The sequence below is a fragment of the Malus domestica genome, chromosome 06 (assembly GCF_042453785.1).
Source record: "Malus domestica chromosome 06, GDT2T_hap1".
Taxonomy (NCBI): domain Eukaryota; kingdom Viridiplantae; phylum Streptophyta; class Magnoliopsida; order Rosales; family Rosaceae; genus Malus; species Malus domestica.
In genome coordinates this window covers 26,610,667-26,628,061 of record NC_091666.1, presented here as the reverse complement: position 1 = coordinate 26,628,061, position 17,395 = coordinate 26,610,667, and positions in this window count along the sequence as shown.

Sequence of the window (17,395 nt, the reverse complement as noted above, 5' to 3'; positions counted from 1 at the left end):
TAATATGGTTTTTAATTATTCGTTTATTTGCTATCTTTATCACTTCCGCACTGTGCACATGGTTACGTCACTCTCACGTGACAGCCAACATGTCTTGACCTCGGTCAAGGTGTGTCAAGTTACCCCAGCCTTACTATTAGAGTTTGGCTATCTTGATAAAATATTCATTAACCATATTTCCCAACTAGAATCATTTCCTAAAAAATTTATAAAAGTAGCAAAAGATTATTTGGAAAGGTGGAAAGAAATTTGCATAAGTTTTATTAGTAGTCCTCCAGATTGGTATGTACATACGCATAAAGAGAAAGCTAGGCATATAGCCATGATTAATGAAAAGTCCTTTAGACTATCCCCTATCTCTTCACATAGGTGAACTCCTTCATACAAAAATATTCTAAAATTCTGAGAAATCCAAATGTTAGCTTTAGATGAGTTTGAAAATTTTAAGTATGATATGGTATTAGTAGCAGAAGAAGAAGAAATGTATATTTACAGTAAGACAAGGATCAGTCATCAGCCCTATTAGAAGCCTCAAAATTTCAAAGAAGAAACAGCATAAATGTATTACAAAGTAAAAGAAGATAGAGAAAGAGATGCAGAGCTAGTAGAAGACGATGAACAGTATTGGAACAATTTGACAGAAGAAGAACTGCATAACATCGGCAACATGGTGGAAGCATGAAGAGCTGGCAGTAAATTAGCATAAGTTGAATAACATCATGCAAACTAATGTATTTTGATCAGACAGAAATGTCAACATCATTGTGGACCCCGCTACAATAATGAAATAATGACATAAGAGTAAATAAAGAAAAGAACTTGATCCATTGTAGATTTTTTATATACAAAATATCATTTTGATTAAGAATGAATAGTGACAGGCCATTTTCGTTAAAATTCCCTATATAAAACTCTTTGCATTGAGATTTGATAAAGAAAACCAAAAACTTCAAACTAGAAAAAAAAAATTAAATATAAAAAATAGGTCTAAAATATATATCTAGCATTGAGAGTGCTTTAAATCACCAAAATTGGATGTTAGATCACCCACGTTAATTATACTCTGTCATTGTCACTGTAATTTTAATTAAAAGTAGAATTATCTTCCCTTCAATTTATCTTCCTTTCTTTTCCCTCCTCTCATACTTTCTACTTTGTCTTTCTTTTTTTATAAATTAAGAAGTCAATACAAAAAATTAACATAATTTAATTGTGACCGTTCAAATAAGAGCGAAAAAAAAAATCGGGAGAATGAGTACGCATGAGCTTTGTACGTAAAGCAAAGCCTGCATTATGTCAATTAACTTATTAAATTGTGTTTCTTTTTCTTTTCAAACTTTTGGAAAATAAGAAAGTGAAAGGAAACATGTAGTGGTGGGATTTGTACGAAGGCAAGACTGATTGCATCAGCGTGGACGCTGATTCGACCACTTAATCTACAGAGTCTTAAGTCTTTGAGGAATCTGAACACCTTCCCACAACTTTCATTTTCCAAAGGACAACAATGGAAGACTCACTGTATCTTATGGTCTTTTACTTTTTGGTCATGTATCTTATGGTCTAGCTGAAGACTCGTTGTTGTCTTCATTTATTGGCAAAGATTTCAATTTAGACGAAATTGTAAATTAAGTTGGGTGCGAATCGTTTCAAGTTAACCATACCTTGGGCCTTTTGCTCTTCTAAAGTAAGCTCCAAGGCTTCACACCAGTATGCATGAGCTTTAATTTGAATAAAGTATGCATTCATATTAGGTTTTGCAAGTTTCGGGGATTAGGTAATAAGATGAAACTCAATATTTTTATGTCATTTAGTTAATGTGTGTATCAAGTCGTTATCGAGTCAACACGTTAACCAATCGGGATCGTTATCTGGCATAAGATGTCAACACGTTAAAACTTTTTGTTGAAATTTTTCCCTTTGGTAAAAACTTTTCGTCGAGCAAATGGTAGTATTTGGAGAGAGATTTGAGGAAATACTTGTAAATTGGGTTTTGGTGGTTGTTGAATGAGAGAGATTTGAGAAAATTCATGTAAATCGCACTTTGGTGGTTGTTATAGTTTTCCCATTTGTGTCGATTTCTGTACGTAAAATTTGGTAAATTTGACTAAATTTTATATTATTTAGTTTACCGTCTATTTGGCAATATATACGTAAATTGACTAAAATGTAGTACAAAAAATAGTGCGGGGTTTTATTGATGTGGTAGATAAAGAATTTATTGACGTAGGGTTTTATTGATGTGGTAGATAAGAATTTATTGCCGTAGGGTTATATTGACTTACAGCTGATCTAAATGAGTACACACTTGGAATGCACCATGGGAGTTAGTCTAGATGGATTTTACATGGGTGGAACCGTGCAATGGGAAGACAAGTGTGACAGAGACGTTATCTCCTTATTTGACTTAAAATGTGAAATTCCGTCCTCAGAATTTCATTATTTAATTATGTACTTCGTATCTGTTAGATTTTATTAACTATGTTTTTGTTAATATTAGAATTTTAATTATTTAGTTACAAAGTTTGGTTTTTCATAATTAGTCAAAAAGAAAAGACTAGAATCTGCCAAATGGCAATGGGAGAGAGGGAGAAAAGGAGAGAAAGGAGGGAAAGAGAGGGACCAATCAGAAGGAGGGAAATGAGAGAAGGGGAGGAACCAGCCAAACCCAGACCTCCCTTCAACCCTCCGACTTGACCTGATCGTATCTCCCTATTCCCATTGACGATGGGACATGTGCCATAATGTTCCTCACTTCAAACCCAGTCTAGCCCTTACCTAAATTCCACCTATGGATTACTATATTTGACAAACGAAACACGAGAAACTCACGGCTCATTGGAAACCCTAGAGAAATTATCGCCTTTTTCGGCATCGATCACTGTGGCGCACCACCTGGGGTTAGTAGCCCTCCCTTGCAGGAGTAAAACTCGACAACAATCACTGTCATCGAACCTTTGACGGAGGAGCGGCGAGGCTCGATAATTTCATGCCACCCGGCCATTTCGAGGTGTTTTCAGGTGTTTCTCGGCCGAATTGGACTTCGGCCTAGGTATGAAAGTTATTCCCCTTATTATGTTTTACAATTCTGCAAATTTGGTAATTTTTGGAGTTAGTTAGAAAATTAGGTTTCCGTTCGCCGGAAACCACCGCATGTGGCAGCGCGTGGACAGTGGGCCAAATTTGTCTTTCTAGGCTAAATTCGATATTTTGAATCCAATTTTAACAGTTGTTTGATGTGATTTCGTTGTTTGAGCCTGGTTTCGTAGATTGCCGCCCCTTGATCTTTGTAGTAAACAATGAACCAACTGTTAGATCGTCACCAAATCTTAGTAAGGATTTGTACGTATTATTTGAGGACCTTAGCAACTTACGGATTGGAAATTGGGTGGGCGGATCTTCCTGATTGATTTACTAGGGTTGATTTTGATCAAAATGTTCGTATTCGTTCTTAAATACTAAAATTAGTATTACTAGAGACTATTTAGGGTTTAGTGTGCCTATATTGGTTAGTGAGTTCTCCCATATATTATATACCTTGGTTTACGTGTATGGGACGCTTTATTGTGATATTTATATATAAGTGTATTTATTTTCTTGATAATATGAATGATAGGTATGATAACTGTTATGACAATGTGAGCATAGAATCCTATTAGAAGTATTTTGTAGAACTTTTATGCTTGTGTGACATGTTAGTTAGTGGCCATGAGAAGTTCATAGTGCAGGTACCTACGTTGTAACTCATAGGGGTTGAGGTAGGGGTAGGTTGTGTGTTGAACTTACTACACCATGTAGTAGTGGTACATGGATGGTCCTGCTTGGTATTTTCACGATAGAGGACCATACGTATTACAGGGGTGATCATGCTTGGTATATCTGCGATGGGTGATCACCGCCTGCACAATTAAACTATGCTTATGGTTCTGCTTGGTATATTCGCAATGGGGGACCATACGCATTCTAGGAGTGATCATGCTTGGTATATCTGTGATGGGTGATCACTACCTGGAGCTATAGGATACAGTCTTACTTGGTATATCCGTGATGGGTGATCACTGCCTTCGTTATTAGACTATGCCTATGGTTTTGCTTGGTTTATCTACAATGGGGGACCATACACATTCTAGAGTGATCATGCTTGGTATATACGCAATAGGTGATCACTACATAGTGTAAGGATGTGGTCCTGCTTGGTATATCCGCGATGGGGGACCATACGTATTTCAGGGGTAACTGTCTGCATGCTTAGATTATGCCAGTGTTCTAAAAACGGCCTAGGCGCTGGGCGGAGGGTGGCCGAGGCGTTTTAGTTGAAAACATAGTGATTTATATGATTAATGGAATGGAAATCGTGAATATCAAGTGGGTTCATTATGTAGCCTGAATCAAATCATTCATGCTTGTCAAGTCCCAATAATTGATTGAGGAATGCTATGCATTTCTGTTAGAACGTACTTGGATAAACGTCAGAGTGTAGTGAATGGTGAACTATGAAAGACTTGATCCCTTCTTAGGGTACGTAGGCAATCTAACGCTAAAGTTAGATGCAACCATGAAATAAAAGAAAATGACCGTGTGGTTGAATCATTGATTGAGTTTTGGTTGTTTTGGAGGCAAGACATGATGGATAAATAGGAATGTGGTGACATTACATGTCGATCTTGGACGTATTTCAGGATCGAGGCATGACATAAAAGACTTGACAGAGCAACTTAGCTACAATATAGTCACAACCGAGTTTTGGTACAAGAAGAAACGAAAGGGTTGAGTTTCTATATTACCGAAGATGCTCACTAGTATGATTGTACTGGGATAGTATCTTCGAGAAAAATAGTTGTGCTCTACCTTCCTGAAAAATGTTCTGTTATTATGCATTAAGTTTAAATTATTTTTTGTTCACATGTCATAAGTTTATTGGTGGTTATAGATAACAAGAATTGATGATGAAAAAACTAAGTTGCTCTTGACAGAATCGGCAATGGGCTAGTTAGTTGATTTCAAATTGTTCAGGAAATTAATCTACCAAAAACATACTTCAGGGTGTCAATTTCAACTGAAGTAATACTTCAGAACTCAAACCACAGTTTACCGTATTATATATACATGTACGAGCGAACTGAAAATTAAAAGGGTTGTTACCTGGGAAAACCATGCAGCTCCATACAATTAGGATGGTAGTTAGTGCAAGAAAACCAAAAGGCAGGAGATCGATGTTTCTCCAGTAATCCTCATCCTCTTGACTTTTATCAGGCATGAAGTCTACTAATTATAATTATTATGTACCACCAGTACTCTGAAATTTCTAACCATCATTTTTTTTTTTTTGTGTACTGGGTCTCTCTTACCAGGTAGAAAACTTGGACTAATATCGCGGGTTAAAAATCATACATTAATTCCGATCTCCAAGTTTTCGATCTGGTGATTCATACATACATATTCTAGAGATTAGTTTTGACAATAATTAAGGTCTTTCCGTGGACACAAAGCAAAACCAAAACGGTACTCTCTTTGTTGTCGGTCCTGACTTTGGTTGGGATCGGCGGCAATCCCTTATATTAGGGTGATATACCCATTTACTGAGCTTGTGTCTCAGTTGTTCTAAGCGGGTGCCTCAGATTTGGGCGATATGCTCATTTTGTGGTTCATTCTAGTTTTTGTTTTTCTCCACCCTCTCTCGATCTGTCTCCCTTTCTCCTCCACCTCGTTCTCTCATCCTTACCATACCCACCCCACCTCCTTCTTCGAACCCCCTGTAGAGAAAGATAATATTCCAAACTCCAAAGTACAGTTAGTGTTGTTCATACTCTCATTTTTTGTGTAATTTCACTAGCAAAGAAATAAACTTAGGCCATCTCCAACCGAAGGGTCCAGAGGGCCAGAGGGCCGAAAATAGCCCTAAAACCGTCTCCAACCGAGGGCTAGGCCAGAGGGCTCTGGAATCTGGGAGGGCCCCACGGGATCGGAGAGGGCTGGTTGCTTTCGGCCAGCCAGCCAACCCCAGGGCTGGCTATTTTTTTTTTAATGTTTCCTATTGCTGTCGGTTAAAACTGACAGCATTAAAGAGCATTTTTTTTTTAAATAGTTCTACTATTAGTGTCGGTTATAACCGACACTAATAGTTTGAAATGTTTTTTAATGTAACGGCTAGTAGCCGTTGGATTATTAGGCCTCTTTTTTTTTTTTTTTTTAATGAATTTAAACTTCTTTTTTTTTTTAATGAATTTAAACTTCTTTTTTTCCCTTTTTTTTTCCTTTTCATATGAATCAAATTTTTTTTCATATTTTTTTTTCCTATAACTTCTATTTCACAAAATTTGTTTCATATTTTTTTTCAATTCTATTTTTTTCGTATAACTTCCTAGGCCATTTATACAACATTAAATTGTAGTTTTTAAATAATAAATTATGTTTGGCCCTCGGTTGGAGACGGTTTTTTGTGACAGGGCTAAAACGAGCCCTTTGGCCCTCTAGCCCTCGGTTGGAGACGGAGGCAAATATGGCCCTGTACTGTTTATTAAAATATTAATATCTTGGGAAATCTTGGAGGGCCAGAGGGCTCAAACGAGCCCTCTGGCCAGCCCTCGGTTGGAGATGGCCTTACAACACTCTCACCAAGAGTAGGAACAGTACAACCAAAAGGAAAGATGAAAAACTAACTCAAAAGATGAGCAGCAGCTAATTATCAATGCAATTGAGAACACCATTGTCTGGAAGGAAAACAAAGGGAACTATGGTTTATGTTCATTATATACCTAATTATTTGTCATGTGCCTTTTCAACTAACTTTAATTAACTTTTACATTAAATGTTAGTTTTTCAATCTTGTAAAATAATTAACAAAGGTTAAGTGAAATGACACATGACAAATGATTAGATGTTTGATGAATATACACCGAAGTTTATGGTGAGCAAAAATGCTCCCAAAAACAAGACATTAAGGGTGCCCCTACACCATGAAAAAGTGTGGGTACCCAAGCCAGCCACATGCCCACAATTAAGGAACTAATATACGTTGGGAAGTCATTCTAGAAAAAAACCACTTTAATTTTAACACCCCCAATACTCAGCTCTCCTTTAATCCTTGGCTCGCATGACCTAGATTTTTCGATTTATGCTCCCACTTTGCATGTCGTTGGTGTTCATTCACACCCAGTTCCACCGTGGGAAAGGTCCCCCCAGGCTATTCACTATTTAATCCATCCAGTGAACAGTAACTGCCCTTAATGAACAGTAACTGCCTTTTGCATCTCCACCCCTACACTGAATAGCCATGGCAATAAGCAATAAAGTATTTTTTTTTATTTATAAAATAATACAAAATAATTTAATTTGTAATTTCGGATAAGAGTTTTAATCATTCTCGTTGCGCCACATGTCATTATCCGAAAAGACAATTATTAGTGATGGATTTCAATAAGATTTTTATCCAATGTCGTCGTGCCACGTGTCTTTACCTTTTTAGAATCGTTGAGGATAGATTTCCGAAAAGATTTTTAACCAATCACATCGCGTCACATGTCACAATCTGTTTACAATCTTTGAGGATATATTTCGATCAGATTTTTAACGAATGATGACATGCCACGTGGCATTACCTACAACCTAATCTTTTCTTAATCCTCCATATAATCCACCATCCATCCTCAGAAATCTCACACCAATTTTCTGAAAATCTCTATCATTATTCATAGTTTCTGCTTCCTTCTTCACCAAAATCAAAATCTGTATCATTATTCATAGTTTATGCTTCCTTCTTACAATGTCTTCTTCTTCAAGGATGATGTGGGAAATCGATCAGCCAGAGGAAGAATTGTTTAACCAATCAAAAGGAATGTTCAATATCCAGGTGGCCCAAAATGAGAGGGAAGAGGATGAAGAGCGTAGAATGAGAGATGACGAAGCAAGAATGAGCAGAGCCTCACATTCTCGTCAAGTCATCCAAGTTGTGGTTCAAATCTGCAGGCCCAGCCGTTCCAGAAACCTTAATAGAAGCAGGCAACGGCGAGGTACAAAACTCTTGGATGATTATTTTGTTCGTAATAGTGCATTCCCTGATACGTAATTTAGACGTCGTTTTAGAATGGAAGGACATTTTTTCAACAAAATCATGATTGCTATTTGCAACCATGATTCTTACTTTGTGCAAAAAAATGATGTTTTTGGTGCTATGGGTCTTTTCCCTGAGGAAAAAATTATTACTGCCTTGCAGATACTTGCATATGAAGCATCTGCAGACCAAGTGGATGAGATAGTGAGGATGGGGAAATCAACCATTCTTGAGTCGCTGATGAGGTTTTGCGGAGCAATTAGATCTATCTACACCACATAGTACTTCCAGAGACCTACTAACATAAACTTGCAAAGGCTTCTGAAGAAGGGCGAGATGCGAGGTTTTCCTAGGATGATTGGAAGTATCAACTGTATGCACTGGACCTGGAAAAATTGTCCAAGTGCATGGCAAGGCACTTATGAGGACAGAAAATGAGCAAAAAGTATCATTTTAGAGGCGGTGGCATCTTTTGATACATGGATTTGGCACGCATTTTTTGGGGTTCCAGGAGCTCAAAATGACCTCAATGTTCTTACCCAATCCCCAGTGTTCAACGATGTCCTGCAAGGAAAGGCACCAAAAGTCACGTACTAGGTCAATGGACATAAGTATGACGGGCCATACTACCTAGCAGACGGCATTTACACAAGGTGGTCATCGTTTGTCAAAACAGTGCCACGTCCACGAAGTGCAAAGGAAAAACATTTTGCAAGCTGTCAAAAGGGGTGCAGGAAGGATGTAGAGCGTTGTTTTGGTATCCTCTAAGCTCGCTGAGCGATTGTCAGGGGTGCTGCCATAATGTTTGATGTAGAGTCGCTTCGATCCATCATGATGACGTGCATCATTCTTCACAACATGATTGTAGAAGATGAGTACGATTATGATGATGTTGATGAATATGAGCCAGACACGATGAACAATTCCAGAACACAAATATATTGTGTTCATGACGCCACCGAAGAACCCGTGCAACACGAGCCATTAGAAAGAGATGGACGTTACAATGAAAGGCTCATTCAACGATATACTGCACTTCAAAGGCCATATATGCACAATGCCTGACAAATTGACTTGATAGAGCACCAATGGGAATTGAAACAAGCTGAATATACTTAAGTTCATTTCATGTTTGTTTTTATTTGGTGTGTTTATTTAATTTTATTTGGTTTGTTTTTTTTTTAAGTTCATTTAGTGAGTTTTTTTATTATTTGGTATGTTTATGTAATTTTATTTGGTGTGTTTATGTCCTTTGAATAAAGATTCTCTTAGTATAAATAAATTTACTCTTACTTTAAATAAATAAAGTACTAAATTCAATAAATTGGAAACAACATAAGGTACTCAATTCAATAAATAATAAATTACAACCCAAAGTGATTGGAAAATTATGGGCTCCGATTACAAACAAGGTGATTGGAAAATTGTGGGCTCGTGAATGGCTCATCATCACCTAACCAATTTGTGGTGCTAGGATAATCTTCTCTTGTCGTGCTAGGGTCATCTCCTCTTAATTTCACTTCTCTTGCACGCCTCCTTCGCACCACGTCTGCTTTCTCCAACTTCCAAAAATATTTAGAATTCGGAGACTTCCCTCCTAAAGGTGTGTTCATAATGTCACAATCTTGTTGAGCCATTCTTTCTTCTCTAACATGTTCCTTTTCTTGCCTAAGTAGCTCTCTTTCTCTCTCATTAGCTTGAAATTCTCTCTCAACAGCTGTAGCTTTTGCCTCTTCTCTAGCCTTATCAGCCTCAAATTTAGCCAATTCCTGCGCCAAAGTCAATTCACCTTGGCAAGCAAGTTCTTACATATGCTTTGCATAATCATTCTTGGAAGCACTCTTTTTTCTCTTTGAAGCCTTCTTACCTTGAGGCCTAATTGGATAACGGGCCGACCTCGCCGCTTGTTCAGGGGGGGCGTTTTGGGCACTTCTTCTGTGTCATCTTCATGAACATGCGAGGCATGATCGGGTGTAGAGTGTAGAGGAGTGTTGTTCATGAAAACTTTTGGACCGATAGGCACAACTTTGAATTTATGACAGTCTTTGACAATATTCTAACATTCCCACTGGTTGAATGATTTGTTTTTCTTTTGGTTTTGGCATTATATCAAGCTTGTGCTTGAAGTTCCTACACAATGCGGGAGAAAAAATAATTATAATGAAAGTAGGTAACAAATAAATAATACAAACAAATGATTATAATGAAAGTAAGTGACAAATAAATAATTCAAACAAATAATTATAATGAAAGTAGGTAACAAATAAATAATACAAACAAATAATTATAATGAAAGTAGGTAACAAATAATTATAATCAAAGTAGCTAACAAATAAATAATACAAACAAACAATTATAATCAAAGTAGCTAACAAATAAATAATACAAACAAATAATTATAATGTAAATTTGGGTATGGTACAAACAAATAAATAATATATTGTTACCTAATCAGCTAAATTTTCCCCACTTCGAAGATTACTACTAGCTTGTGCCAAGGCGTCTCTCCACGTACTAAACGATTGGCTAAGTAATTTCCAACGACTAGACATCGATTCTTTGGTTCTTTTCCCACCAATTATCTCAAGAAAATTGGTATGAATAAGACTCCACATTTCTCGCAACTACATCTCATTACCCGTAATCGGATCATGAGTAACTTCATCCCAACTAGTCCATAACGCAACATCTTCTATAAGTGTCCAATTTGTACCTGCATCAGTAGTCATTTTGTTGGAAAAAAAATTGGATTGAAACTTTGAGCGAAAGATAGAAATATGGTTGAAAGTAGTTGAGAAAATATGAAATTGTGTTGTAAAGTAGAAGATAATGAGAAGGTATATATAGAAAAGTAAAATCAATTTTTTTTTTAATTTTTCAAATTTTTTTTCGGATTTTATTTAATTTTTTACATTTTTTTTAATTTTTTTATTCACCTAATTAATCTCTACTGTTGGATTTAAAAAAAAAATTGAATTCCAACACTCCAGATTGTGCCATGTGGCACAACGGTAAGATTTCTGATTTTTAAACTTTTTTTAATTTATAAAGGCGAATAACGTGGACCGTTGATCTCAGATCCAACAGCTGATATTAAATAAGGTTTTTTTTATTTTTTTTACCGTTGGAAATCCAATGGTCCATAAATTGTAGCCGTTGAAATCCAACGGACGTGGGGAAGCCATGTGGCCTCCCCAACGGTAACATTTCCGAGTGCGCCGCGGGCCCTAGGCCTAAAATTCTGTCGGATGACACGCGCCCACGCACGCTTGAAGCCCACGTGCCTGACGCAAAAAAATATAAAAAATGTGGCTGACGTCGTCCTGACGTCAACCCACGTCACATTGCCTTCGGGCGCTCGGGTCAGCGACTCATGTCGGGCCTCTCCCTCAGGCTCGCTCGCCAGCACACGTTAGGCTTCATCACTCGGGCTCTTTGGCCCTGTTCCTACACCTGTCCCTCAGGCTAGAGCACACGATGGAAGTGCTCTTACTGCACATGTGAACTTCGAGTCTACGGTGGTCGGTCGGGTGGATCAAAGGTCAATTTTGACCCTTACTTCTGATCGATTGAGAATGACGCAGGTTGGCTTGTGTACGAAATTTCAACCCCATCCTCTACAAATCTTTTGTCAAGCCTTGCTATTTGCCTCTTCCTAGGTTTTGATGGGGCGGTTCTTGCGGGAAGGAGTAGTTAGACTTAAGAGTTCCAAGTGTTTGTTCTATTTTGAGCCTAAACCTTTGTTTTGGGCTCTTTATTTTGTTGTTTGGTTGGTCACAGGTTCTGGGCTTTTTATTTTGTTGTTTGGTTGATCCATACGAAATGTGCTTCACTTTGTATTTGGTTTATGATAATGAATTATCATTTCCATAAAAAAAAAAATATCCAGCTATTTGATTATTAATTTAAATGAATCTTTAATGAAAATGACTACTCCAAACTTTTTCTTAACCAAAATCACCCTAATAACTTTATTTAACGGAAATGATACAAATTACATACAACAAGCCTAAATATTAAAGACCCATGGGCTGGAAAAAACGTCCAACACGCAGCCCTCCAATTTTTGTTTCCAGTCCTGCCCTAATAGACGTTAGCCCATATCCGTCAAACTATTGCCACTATTTCTAGAACTAGACACTACATTTTTTCTAGAACTGAACACAACCATTATTTCTATAACTGAACATTACCATTATTTCTTGAACTGAACGCTGCGACTAACACTATTTCTAGAACTAAACACTACGACTGCCACTATTTCTAGAATATAACACTGCCACTATTTCTAGAACTTAATATTGCCACTATTTCTAGAATTTAATACTTCCACTATTTCTAGAACTGAACACTGTCACTATTTCTAGAACAAAATAAGTAAGTACCAATTTTGAGAAAGCACTTACATGGAAAGGAAGCCCATGAGGAGAGGATTAAACTTCTCTCTTGGGTCGAGGACTGCTTCTGTCATGTTTGGTCAAAAATAGGCAAAAATGGCCGGAAAAACGTCATTTGGAGAGCTCGATTTCATTGAATATTGAGTTTTGACATGTGGGTCTTGTATTAGAAGAAAGAGCGAATCAGTACGAACTCGTAACCTCTGATCTTGGGTGATTTCGTTACCATCCGGGTGACTTATGAAGAATCTAAGATTGTAAAGAATAAAATGAGAGGGAGGAACACAACCACCATCAGCCGCTGTGTGTCTAGCGTGAACCAAATAAACAGCAAAAGTCTTGCCGTCAAGGGCAAAATAAAAGAACTAATTGTTTGGGCCAGTTTTATTAAGATAGTTTGATGTTGGATTTATCCTAATCATTACAACAACAACAAAGCCTTTTCCCACTAAGTGGGGTCGGCTATATGAATCCTAGAACGCCATTGCGCTCGGTTTTGTGTCATGTCCTCCGTTCGATCCAAGTACTCTAAGTCTTTTCTTAGAGTCTCTTCTAAAGTTTTCCTAGGTCTTCCTCTACCCCTTCGGCCCTGAACCTCTGTCCCGTAGTCACATCTTCGAACCGGAGCGTCAGTCGGCCTTCTTTGCCCATGTCCAAATCACCGGAACCGATTTTCTCTCATCTTTCCTTCAATTTCGGCTACTCCTACTTTACCTCGGATATCCTCATGCCCAATCTTATCCTTTCTCATGTGCCCACACATCCCACGAAGCATCCTCATCTCCGCTACACCCATTTTGTGTACGTGTTGATGCTTCACCGTCCAACATTCTGTGCCATACAACATCGTTGGCCTTATTGTCGTCCTATAAAAGTTTCCCTTGAGCTTCAGTGGCCTACGACGGTCACATAACACGCCGGATGCACTCTTACACTTCATCCGTCCAGGTCGTATTCTATGGTTGAGATCTCCATCTAATTCTCCGTTCTCTTGCAAGATAGATCCTAGGCAGCAAAAACGGTCGCTTTTTGTGATCTTCGCTAGCTTGCTCCGGTCATTAGTGTGGATAAGTATATAAATGAATAGAGATAGGAAAGCAAACACAAGATGTACGTGGTTCACCCAGATTGGCTACGTCCACGGAATAGAAGAGTTCTCATTAATTGTGAAGGGTTTACACAAGTACATAGGTTCAAGCTCTCCTTTAGTGAGTACAAGTGAATGATTTAGTACAAATGACATTAGGAAATATTGTGAGAGAATGATCTCGTAATCACGAAACTTCTAAGTATCGGAGTGTGGTATCGTCTTGACTTGCCTTATCTGTCTCATAGGTAGATGTGGCATCTTCTCTGGAAGTACTCTTCCTCCATCCAGGGGTCGTATCTTTAACTGGTGGAGATGCACAAGGTAATGTATCAATTTCACTTGAAGCTTACTTGTAGTTTCAGGCTTGGTCAAGCGCGATACAAACCATGTAGTAGCAGTCTCCCAAGTCGCCGAGCTAGGGGATCTGCTGAAAGAGGTGACAGACAAGGTAAGCAATCAGAGCTCCGGCTGATTGTTCACCTTCTCCCCATCTTGCAGCAGCATGAAGGATAAAGAGAAGAAAGATGAGAAGAGATGATATGGGATACTTTTGCTTTTGAAGAAGTAACTTTCCACAGGCTTATTCTTGAACTGAGCTGGAGGGTTTTCTGGTTTCCTCCAGAGCCGACTGAAGAATTTGAGGGTCAAAACAAGTCCATCAAATCTAGAGTACGTTCGACCCTGCTGATATGGGATACTTTTGCTTTTGACAGAGTAATGGATGTATCGGCACGTGTGCTGTTACGCTTGTCTCCACATGCTTCCTTGTATCCTTCGCACATGCCCTATCTGTTCCTCAAGCAGATGCGGTATCTTCCCTGGAAACATAAGATGTTGAAGATGAGTACTCGAGAGCAATGCCAGGTAAGTAATCAGGTAAGGGGTTCCAGGCAGTCAGTTCCTGGCTGGAAGCTTGATTCCAAGTGCTGACTGATTGCTCTCTTTCTCCTTGTCTTGCAGGTAACAACAAGGCCAAAGGAAAAGACAGGGAAAAAGCATGATATGGGATACTCTTGCTTTTAACCCTAATGATATGAGATATTCTTGCTCTAGTATAGCTTGTTTGCAAAGGTATTATCGGGGGGAAAGAAAGCTAAATATTTCGAAAGGCTTCGTTGGGAGTGCCCTCTCAAATATGAGGAAGGGTTGAACATTTTTGCAGGTCTGCCTGTCCGTTGGGGATGGAGGTCGACATATATAGGAGTCTCCCTAACAACAAGTAGTAATGCTATTCCTTTACCCTGCTTGGTCATAGCACGGTAGTGGGAGCTGCCAGCTTCACATGTTTTAACTCTGTCAGAGCACTTTGAAAAAGTGGTCTGTGCTCTCGAGAAGTCTTCGACAGAATGCCCATAATTTCCGCAAAGCTGAGTGTGCGTGTGACAGGTGCTGACAAGGCTAGAAAAGTAGGTGCCTCTTCGATTTCTGAGATCGGCCCTCGTGGTCTCTGAGCAGCCCAGCTTTTGAGAAAGCGAGCGTCTCTTCGATTGATTTGGAGAACGATGCATCTTCGATTTTTAAGAAAGCAATCATGATGGGGGTCTGGCTCTCGAGATTCGGGGAGCAGTGTCACTTCGATTTTTGAGAAAGTAATCATGTTGGGAGTCTGGCTCTCGAGATTCGGAGGGCGGTGCCTCTTCGATTTTGGAGCAAGCAATCTTGTTGGGAGTGTTTTCTCGAATGTGAGTAAAGGTTGGGCATGTTTGCTAGTCTACCTTGCCACGAAGCACAGAGGTTGACACACAGGGATTTTCCAATTATCCAGCAATGGTACTGTTCCTTTACCCTCTCTTCGATTTTTGAGAAAGTAGTCATGTTGGGAGTCTGGCTCTCGAGATTCGGAGGACGGTGCCTCTTCGATTTTGGAGCAAGCAATCTTATTGGTAGTGTTTTCTCGAGTGTGAGTAAAGGTTGGGCATGTTTGCTAGTCTACCTTGCCACGAAGCACAGAGGTTGACACACAGGGACTTTCCAATTATCCAGCAGTGGTACTGTTCCTTTACCCCTGTGGGTAATAATATGGTAGCTAGACCTTCAAAATTTATGGGTCTAAACTTTGTTAGTGCTGTTTCTTTGCTATTCTTTTACCTTTCTTGGTCAGAGCGATGTAGTGGGAGCTGCAAGCTTTACGTGCTCAATTTTGGCAGAGAACTTTGGCAAAGTTATCTGTGGTACCTATGAGCTATTGTTGCGTGTGGGAAGTGGGTGATTGAACAGTAAGATTCATGTGTTTTCTACTTCCTCAGAAGTCTTCGACAGAATGCCCATAATTTCCGCAAAGCTGAGTGTGCGTGTGACAGGTGCTGACAAGGCTGGAAAAGTAGGTGCCTCTTCGATTTCTGAGATCGGCCCTCGTGGTCTCTGAGGAGCCCAGCTTTTGAGAAAGCGAGCGCCTCTTCGATTTCTGAGATCGGCCTTCGTGGTCTTTGAGCAGCCTAACTTTTGAGAAAGCAAACGCCTCTTCGATTTCTGAGATCAACCCTCGTGGTCTCTAAGCAGCCCAGCTTTTGAGAAAGCAAACGCCTCTTCGATTTCTGAGCAGGCGCCTCTTCGATTTCTGAAGATCCGTCGAGTGCAGATTTTTATAGGGGCTGGCATTAAGTTCCAAAGCACACTTGAATCTCCACCAGTAGAAGCTCCATTCTTGCACTTCTAAGATCTTGATTTGTCCAACCTCTTCTCTCTTCAACACCTTTGAAAATGTATGGTCCCTCCGACCGTCGTTTTGACTTGAACCTTGTTGAAGAGGCAGCCCCGCCTTCTTCAGACAACATATGGCGCCCATCCTTCGTCTCCCCTACTGGTCCTCTTACCGTTGGGGATTCCGTGATGAAGAATGATATGACTGCTGCGGTGGTGGCCAGGAACCTTCTCACTCCCAAAGATAACAGACTACTTTCCAAACGGTCTGATGAGTTAGCTGTTAAGGATTCGCTGGCTCTCAGTGTTCAGTGTGCAGGTTCTGTGTCTAATATGGCCCAACGCCTATTTGCTCGAACCCGCCAAGTTGAATCATTGGCGGCTGAGGTGATGAGTCTCAAACAGGAGATTAGAGGGCTCAAGCATGAGAATAAACAGTTGCACCGGCTCGCACATGACTATGCTACAAACATGAAGAGGAAGCTTGACCAGATGAAGGAAACTGATGGTCAGGTTTTACTTGATCATCAGAGATTTGTGGGTTTGTTCCAAAGGCATTTATTGCCTTCGTCTTCTGGGGCTGTACCGCGTAATGAAGCTCCAAATAATCAACCTCTGATGCCTCCTCCTTCTAGGGTTCTGTCCAGTACTGAGGTTCCGAATGATCCCCCTCCGGTGCCTTCTCTTTCTGGGGCTCTACCGACTGCTGAGACTTCTCCTAAGCAACCCTTGTGAAGGCTCCCTCTTGTTTGTTTATTTTGACTCATGTATATGTACACATTTGTAGCTTATCGGGGATATCAATAAATAAGTTTTCCTTCATTTCAACGTATTGTGTTAAATACACCAAAACCTTCTTCGCTAAGTTCTTTGAATTTTCTTTTGTTGAAGCTTGTATGTTGAAGCTTTCTGAGTGGAGCATGTAGGTTGGGGTAGTGTTCCCTTAATTTCCCGAGTGAGGAAAACTTCTCGATTGGAGACTTGAAAAATCCAAGTCACTGAGTGGGATCGGCTATATGAATCTTAGAACGCCATTGTGCTCGGTCCTGTGTCATGTCCTTCGTTAGATCCAAGTACTCTAAGTCTTTTCTTAGAGTCTCTTCCAAAGTTTTCCTAGGTCTTCCTCTACCCCTTCGGCCCTGAACCTCTGTCCCATAGTCGCATCTTCTAATCGGAGCGTCAGTAGGCCTTCGTTGCACATGTCCAAACCACCGTAACCGA